Source organism: Girardinichthys multiradiatus, chromosome 20, assembly GCF_021462225.1.
Source record: "Girardinichthys multiradiatus isolate DD_20200921_A chromosome 20, DD_fGirMul_XY1, whole genome shotgun sequence".
Taxonomy (NCBI): domain Eukaryota; kingdom Metazoa; phylum Chordata; class Actinopteri; order Cyprinodontiformes; family Goodeidae; genus Girardinichthys; species Girardinichthys multiradiatus.
In genome coordinates, this window is record NC_061812.1 from 47,021,630 (window position 1) to 47,030,806 (window position 9,177).

Below are 9,177 nucleotides of genomic sequence, written 5' to 3' on the forward strand. Positions count from 1 at the left end.
ACATGAAAGTATGTGGGCGTGGCCAAGCCTCAAAATTTGATGTCTCGCCTACAAGAAAAATCACAGACACATGAAACTGATCCATAAGACACCCTGATCAATATTCAATGGTCAAATGCTGACATCATCGAAGCCCTGTCCCCTGAGAACAGGAAGTGTAAAGTTTCTCTTAGTGTGGCCCATATTTGATCTACTTCACCTAATCAACATGAAACTGTCCCAAGTGACAGATAACATGATGGTCTAAGTTCGTGTCTAGTACTGACAGGTTTGGCTGGAGGGTGTGGCCGTGGAGGCATGGCGAAGTCTGATGTCACGCCATGGCCATACGTTTGTGTCTAAATTTCACATGCATGACCCAATTTACTCCAAACTCAATATGGTTGAGCTTTGACAACCCCCAAACACCACTATTGGATTACATTGGAATTTGGATCAACAGCATCCCCTAGGACATTTCAAGTGCTCTATCTCCCTCATACATCATCAGATCCACTTGAAATGTAGTATATATGATCATGAGTTAATGATGGACATGTTGACACAGTCAATTGATGACATCACTTTAGCCCCGCCCACTAATAAACAAATGAGTGTAGCTTCCATATGGAAGGTCCGATTCAGTCCAAACTGAATATGGTTGATCTTTGTCAGCCCCCAAACAGCTCTATTGGATTACATTGAAATTGGGATAAGAAGCGCCCCCTAGGACACTTCAAGGGCTATATCTCTCTCATACATCATCGGATCCACTTGAAATGTAATATACATCATCAGAGATCAATGCTGAGCATTTTGCCAGAGTCAGTTTATGACATCATTTCAGCCCCACCCACTAATAAACAAGTGAGTGCAGCTTCCATTTGGAAGGTTGGATTTCCCCCAAATTTTGAATACTTTTTGCCAGAGCAAAATTGTGCATGAGTGAAGATCATGACATGACGCTCACACCGCCACCTAGAGGCGACATTTGGAATTGAACGCCAGACTCGTTGGTGGCGTGCAGCCGCCGATGCCAGGCTCCTGTGGTCGCTGCACAGGCCAAGTTGCGCTGAGGTGCGAGGGCCTTCGAGGCTGCTTGCAGCTTTAATTAGGACCGAGCAGCTAAGCGCTGCGAAGACCTATTGTAATGCAAATGTTTATTATTTTTCTCCAGGGAAATCAATTGCCTTTTTGGGGCCTAAACATATACACTCACCAAACTTTACCCAAAATTGTCCCCCTAGTGAAATTTAAGGTTTTTAATGGAATTTAAATTGGGGGTGGCCAAACGGCTCTACAGCGCCTCCTAACGTGAGATATGCCAACTGGTAAGTCCTAGAGAGTTGAAATTTGGTACATAGCTAGATCTCCCCAAATCATGAAAAAAAAGTTTCTTGGGGTTATGCCCTAAAATGCACAGGAAGTCAGCCATTTCGGGTCAATGGCTCATTTTTGGACGATTTTCACTTTTCATACATATCGAACTTTAATGACCTCCTCCCAGGGATTTTGAGCTACCGGCTTCATATTTGGTCAATATGTGGTTAAGGCATTGGGGATTAAAAGTTATCAAAATTGTGAGTTTTTGAGCATGTTGAAGGGGCGGGACCAGGCCTCAAAGTTAGCCTTCTTGCCGCAAATTTCCAACAGCAATAACTTTCACATAAATTGGATTAAATACACCAAACCTGGTATGATTGATCCCTCTCAGGTCACCAACAATCCTATCTGGTCAAATGATGACATCATCAAACCCACGCCCCCTGAGAACTGGAAGTAATTTTTTCACCTAGAAAGGTGCCTCTCTGACCCTCTTGACCCAATCAACTTAAAACTGTGTCAGAAGACAGATAACTACTGGGTCTAACTTCATTTGAAGCACAGTAACTTTTCATAAAAGGGCGTGGCCATGGCAGCGTGGCGAAGTCAGACGTCACGCCATGGTCATACGTTTGGCTCTAATTTCCACATACATCAACTGATCTGCACCAAATTCAATTTATTGAACCTAGTCCAGTCCCCAACAGAGATCTGATGACACATTTGGTGGGCGTGGTCTAATTCGTCCATAGCGCCCCCTAGAAAATAAAAAAAAATCATCCCCGAGCCATGCTTTGTCAGAGGATTGTGAAATTTGGTACAAAATTTCTCAGGACCTACAAAAAAGTCTCTTGGAGCATTGGTCCAAACCCCACAGGAAGTCGGCCATTTTGGATTGAAGTTGCCATTTTGACCCCATTTTGCTGTTTCTAGCCCACGTATCTGAGCGAACTCCTCCTACAGCTTTTGACTTATAGAGTTCAAAATCAATGAGTATAATCTTAAGGCATTGGGGATTAAAAGTTATCAAAAGCTTTTTGCTACATGAAAGTATGTGGGCGTGGCTAAGCCCCAAAATCTGACTTCTCGTCATGAGACACGAAACTGTTATAGTTTCTACAAGGAAAGTCACAGAGACATGAAACCTTCTGGGATTTATTCATATGATGACTGGAACAATATCCAATGGTCAACTGCAGACATCATTGACGCCCCGCCCCCTGACAACAGGAAGTGTAATGTTTCACTTAGTGTGAGCCATATTTGATCTCCTTCACCTAATCAATGTGAAACTGTCTCCAATGACAGATGACACGATGGTCTAACTTGGTCTCCAGTACTGACAGGTTTGGTTAGAGGGTGTGGCCGTATCAGCGTGGCGAAGTCTGATATCACGCCATGGCCATACGTTTGGCTTTAACTTCCACATACACCATCTGATCTGCACCAAATTTAATGTGATTGATCCTAGTCCAGTCCCCAAAAGAGTTCTGATGACATGTTTGGTGGGTGCCCCCTAGAAAATTTTAAAAAATCAGCCCCAAGCCATGCTTTGACCAAGGAATCTGAAATTTGGTACAAATATATATAACTTCTCAGGACCTACAAAAAAGTCTCTTGGAGCATCGGTCCAAACCCCAAAGGAAGTCGGCCATTTTGGATTGAATTTGCAAAATAAATGACATACAGTGCACCTGCAAAGTATTCGCATCGCTGCACTTTTTCTACATTTAGTTATGTTACAGCCTTATTCTAAATGGTATCAATTTAATCTCTTTTGTCAAAATTCTACACACAATACCCCATTATGACTATCTGGAAGATGTTGGTTTGAGATTCTTGCAAATTTATTAAATATAGAGAAGAAATCACAAGTAAGTATTCCGTAAGTATTCACGGCCGCTGCTTAACACTTTGTTGATCCACCTTTGGCAGCAGTTACAGCCTCAAGCCTTTTGAATATGATGCCAAAAAGCTTAGCTCACCAGTTTGGCCCATTCTTCTTTGCAGATCATCTCAAGTTCCATCAGGTTGGATGAGAGAGGTGTGTGCACAGCTATTTTCAGATCTCTTCGGATGTTCCATCAGATTCAAGTCTGGACTCTAGCTGGGCCACTCCAAGACATTCACAGGGTGGTTCTGAAGCCACTCCTTTGAGATCTTGGCTGTGGGCTTCGGGTCGTTGTCCTGCTGAAAAATGAACCGTCGCTCCAGTCTGAGGTCAGAAACACTCTGGAGGTGGTTTTCATCTAGGGTGTCTCTGTACATTGCTGCATTCATCTTTCCCTCTATCCTGACTAGTTTGCCAGTTTCTGCTTTGAAAAACATCCCCATAGAATGATGCTGCCACCACCATGCTTTACTGTAGGGATGGTATTGGCCTGGTGATAAGCGGTGTCTGGTTTCCTCCAAACATGATGAATCTTTATGTAATCAGACCAGAGAATTCCATTTCTCATGGTCTGAGTCTTTCAGGTGCGTTTTGGCAAACTCCAGACAGGCTGCCATGTGCCTTGTATTAAGGAGTGTCACGGTGTGATATTTTGTACTTTCTTTGTAGTTTTTGGTTTGTGTCTTTTTATTAATATTAATCCCTTCGCCCATGTTTAGTCTATGCATTAGTTTCACTTGTTCCTTCTGTCTCCCTGCCTCCTTGTCTCACCTGTTCCCTCTTCCTTTGATTAACTGCCCTTTGTATATTAGTTAGTCTGTTTCATGTGTTGATGGCTGGTTCCTCGTCTCTCAACTCAGGTCTCTATCCTTGACTGCCATGTGTTTCATGTTCCTGCAGTGATTTATGTTACGTTTGGATACCTCTGAATAAAGCTGAAGATCACTCAACATGCGGCTGCCCAGCTCTTACCTGCACTTTGGTCCGACAACAAATATTAATGTGACAGACGAGGAACCAGCCATCAACACATGAAACAGACTAACTAATATACTAAGGGAATACAAAGGGCAGTTAATCAAAGGAATAGGGAACAGGTGAGACAAGGAGGCAGGGAGACAGAAGGAACAGGTGAAACTAATGCATAGACTAAACATGGGCAAAGGGAATAATTAATAAAAAGACACAAACCAAAAACCACAAAGAAAGTCCAAAATATCACACCGTGACAAGGAGTAGCTTTCATCTGGCTACTGTACTATACAGGCCTGATTGGTGAGTTGCTGCAGAGATGGTTGTCCTTCGGGAAGGTTCTCTTCTCTCCACAGAGGAATGCTGGACCTTTGACAGAGTGACCATGGGGTTCTTGGTCACCTCCCTAACTAAGGTTCTTCTCCCCTGATAGCTCAATTTAGATAACCATCCAGTTCTAGGAAGAGTCCTGGTGGTTTCAAACTTCTCACATTTACTAATGTCGGAGGCTGCTAATTGTGGTGACACATCCTTAAAATGTGGAAATGTCTAAGTGGTTGAAAACATATTTTAAGAATGTGTCACAACACTTTTTAGTCTAGTTATCATTCTTTAAACAACACTGGCAGAAGTATTCATACACCATAGGTAGTTCCACAAGTAATGCTGTACAACCACATATTTCAATATATTTTCTCTTTATTAAACAACACAACTTGCATTGAAAAAAACTATTCATACTTATTACATGTTTATCTGCTTTAATGCTGTGAAACCACAAATTACAATGCATTTTAGTGGAGTTTTATGTGATGACCAAAACAAAGTACAACGATAAAAACATTTTGTTTGCTGCTGTTAAACTAAGCAAAACCTGAAAAGTGTGGCTTGCATGTGTGTCCCACAAGTCAATACTTATAGAACCATTGGGTTCTTTACAGCTGCAAATGTTTTGTCAATATGTTTCTTTCAGTTTGAGGATGTAATAATGTATCAAACAAATCTTATGCATTGTCCACAAAAAGACTTGTCCTTTCTAAAGCATGAATATAGTTTGATATAAACCCTGGATCACCAGTGACCTGAAGGACCTGTTTAACGAGGAAAAAGGAGCCTTCAGAGAGGAAGACAGGGAATTATTGAGGAGTTTACAGAAGCAACGTCAAGTCAGGATAAGACACAGCAAGGAGGTGTACAAGAAGAAGAACAATATCAGAGATGTGTGGTCAAGGATGAAAAAGATCACAGGCTTCAAGCAGAACTAACATCGGACCGACAGATGTCTGGACAGAACCAGTTAACTAAACACATTCTTCAATAGGTTCAGTTCAGAAACAAGCTCAGCATCCTCCTCTCCTGCTCACAGCCAAACACACATCCCACCCTCATTTGACCCACAGCTTTTCTGTCACACCTCAAATGTTTTATCTTCCATCTTTGCCATGGACCCTTCTGCGTCTACATGTTTCTCTTCAACCAAATCAGAAGATGCTGATTCTCCTTTACCCCACCTTCCACCTGTGTGTCTCAAGAAGTCAGGTAAAAAAAAAAACAACTGGAAAGACTGAATCAGAATAAGGCTGCAGGTCCAGGTTGTGTCAGCCCTAGAGTCCAGAAGGCCTGTGCAGAGCAGCTCTCTGGGATTCTGCAGCAGCTCTTTAACCTTAGCCTGGACCAGAAGAAGGTTCCAGTGTTGTGGAAGACATCCTGTCTTGTTCCGGTACCAAAGAAAATTCACCCATCAGTCCTCAATGACTATAGACCTGTTGCCCTGACATCCCACACCATGAAGGACCTAGAGAGACTCCTGTTGGCACAACTATCAGGACCCCCTGCAGTTTGCTTATCGCTGTGGAGTTGGAGTTGAAGATGCCATCATACACCTACTTCAACAAACCCACTGTCATCTGGACAAAGCCAGCAGCACTGTGAGGATCATGTTCTTTGATTTCTCCAGTGCATTTAATAAAATTCAACCTGATTTGCTTTGTCAGAAACTCCAGAAGACTCAGGTGGAGGCCTCAACAATCTCCTGGATCAAAGACTACCTGACAAACAGACCACAGTTTGTGAGACTGAAGGGTTGGTTGTCTAATGTGGAAATATAAATGCCTTATTATTAGTAGCTAAGACTAAGATATTTTTGGGACCTTGCTGCTTATAGATTGATTTTTATTAGTTTTTAGTTATGCTTTTGATAGAAAAAAACCTTAACTGCAGCCTCTAGTATTATAGAGTCCAGTTTTTACACAATGGTTGTTTATTATTCAGGGTTAAAGCTTGCAGGTGTTTTCTGTCTGTATCGTGAGAAGCTGGCAGTATATTAGGGAGGCATGGTACTCCTCTCTCTGAAGATTCCTGAAGACGTGTGGGAAACAATTCTTTAATTAAATGATGAAATGTATCTGTTTTTTTATGCTGTTGCTGGGGAGACATCCACAGATAGAATGATTGTGTATGTAACTGAAAAAAGGTGCTGCACAACAACGTGGGGTATAAAATGTAATGCAACTCAGCCCCCAGTGAGACAACACACAGGTTTCCAGGTACACGTGTAAGTGTGGTGTCTCCCTCACTGAATTCAGATTGGTTTTAATAAACTTGTGGAAACATACAACTGATCTCTGACTGAGGATTGTCCTTTGGGGTGCCAAATAAAAAGATTCGATGAGAGGTGAGGAATAATGTAAGAGTTAACGGACGGCCAGTGAAGTTTTCTGCCTCGACACTACCCAGGTAGTCAGCAGCACAGGAGCACCACAGGGGACTGTACTCTGACCATTCCTTTTCACTCTGTACACCTCAGACTTCCAGTACAAGACAGACTCCTGTCATCTGCAGAAATACTCAGATGATTCTGCAGTTGTGGGGTGGATCAGAGATGGAGAAGAAGATGACTAAAGGGAGCTGGTGGAGCGCTTTGTAGCATGGTGTAGAATGAAATCACCTTATCTTATCTTATCTTGAACGTGAATAAAACAAAGGAGATGATTGTTAATTTTAAGAGAAACAGAAATAGGTCAAACACTATTTCCATCATAGGAGAAGAAGTGGAGTTGGTGGAGGAGTATAAATACCTGGACATCAGACTGGAGTGGAGATGCAACTGTGAAGCCGTCTACAAGAAGGGACAGAGCAGACTGTACTTGTTGAGGAGGCCCAGGACCTTCAGTGTTTGCAGCAAGTTGCTGCAGATCTCAGCAGCATCAGAGCCAGGGACTTAAAGAAGCTCAACAAGCTGATAAAGAAATCTGGCTCTGTTCTGGGGACTCCTCTGGAACCTCTGGAGATCATTGGGCAAAGAAGGATTCTTCATAAAATGAAGAACATTATGGAGAACCCTGAGCATCCTCTTCATGAGACTGTTGTACAGTAACAGATTGTCTTCAGTCAGAGGCTTCTTCAGATCTGCTGTAAGGCAGACACTACAAGAGATCCTTCCTGCCCACAGCCATCAGCATCTACGATAATAACAGATCCAGTGTGATGACTGATAGATGGCTCCATGTCCAGTGCCTCAACACAAACAGCACAGAAAATGACAATGCAAAGGATGGAAATGTCCATCATGCAAGTAAGGTGCAAAGTTGGAAGTTAGTCCAATAATGTTAGAAAGAAATGTAATTTATATGTTGGAAATAAAACTGTAGATCTGTTAGACTGCTTTAAGACTGCATCTCATCTGTCATGTTTAGTAGAATAATTTAACATTAGTTTGTGAAAGGCATGCTACCTCAAAGCTATTGACAAGAAATGGTAAATGCAATTAAATCAGATAAAAAGAAATGTGTCTCATTTATTCAATTTAATAGAATTATTTAACAGTAGTTCTGTACCACTGGGTCACATGACATAACAATGGGTGTGCCTCATCTATCCAGTGTAGCAGAACAATTTCAGATAGATTTTGTGTGAATTGGTCATATGACCTGGAAGCTATTGAAGAAAAATGCTAATTTTTGACCCAAAAAATTCCTACAAAATACAAAAATACTTGAAATTGAATAAAAAAGGGTGTGCCTCATCTATCCAGTGTAGTAGAACAATTTCAGACAGATTTTGTGTCAGTGGGTCACATGACCTGGAAGATTTTGAAGAAAAACGGTGAATTGTAATAAATAAAATTAATAAAAAATAGGAAATCCATCTAAATGAGAAAATAATGGGTGTGACTCCTTCTTCCAGTCTAGTAGGATGATTTAAGAGTAATTTTGTGTGAATTGGTCACATAATCTCAAAGCTATTTGTTATGGATGTCTGATTCTGTGGCCTTTTCTAATCATCTCTTTGGTGCCCTAATTAAATATCTCTGCCCTTGTTGCTTATCTGCAGCACCGCTCACTGCTACAGCTTACATAACTGTTGATATCACATAAGATGCAACACATAGTCATGGATAAACTGATACAAGAGGATGATACCCTTTAGGAGGGTTAAGAACAGGCATAGATAAAAGCAGGACTCACGCTCCATTCTTTGCTCCTCTCGGTTCATCCCTAATATGGGCTGAAGGGGGCTCGGTACCGAAGGTGAATGTCACTCAGTATCTGTTCATTTGTATACTCTGTACACTGATCATTTTGGCATTAAATCTTGATTTTATACTTAACCATTTCTCATTATTTCACAAAGTAAATACTTTACTGGTTTAACTGGTTGGGTCTCGGAACTGGAGAAACGGACCCGGTGGTGCACAGGGAGGAAAGAGAGTAAAAACTCCCATTTTACAACATATTGAAGAAAAATGGCGAATTGTAATATTAAAAATTCATAAAAATTTGAAAATGCACTTCAATTCAAAAATAAATTAGTGTGCCACATCTTTCTCGTCTAATATAATGATTTGACATTCATTTTGTGTCATTGGGTTACAAGACATGAAAGTTAATAATTTTGTTTCTCCCAAGTTTTTGGTTCGGACATTTATCGACGGTCCCTAAGCGAACCACCGTGTAGGAGGAGCGACAGAGCAGAGAGCAGTTGCCCGGAATCAGTCTGCTTTTGCCGGCCGA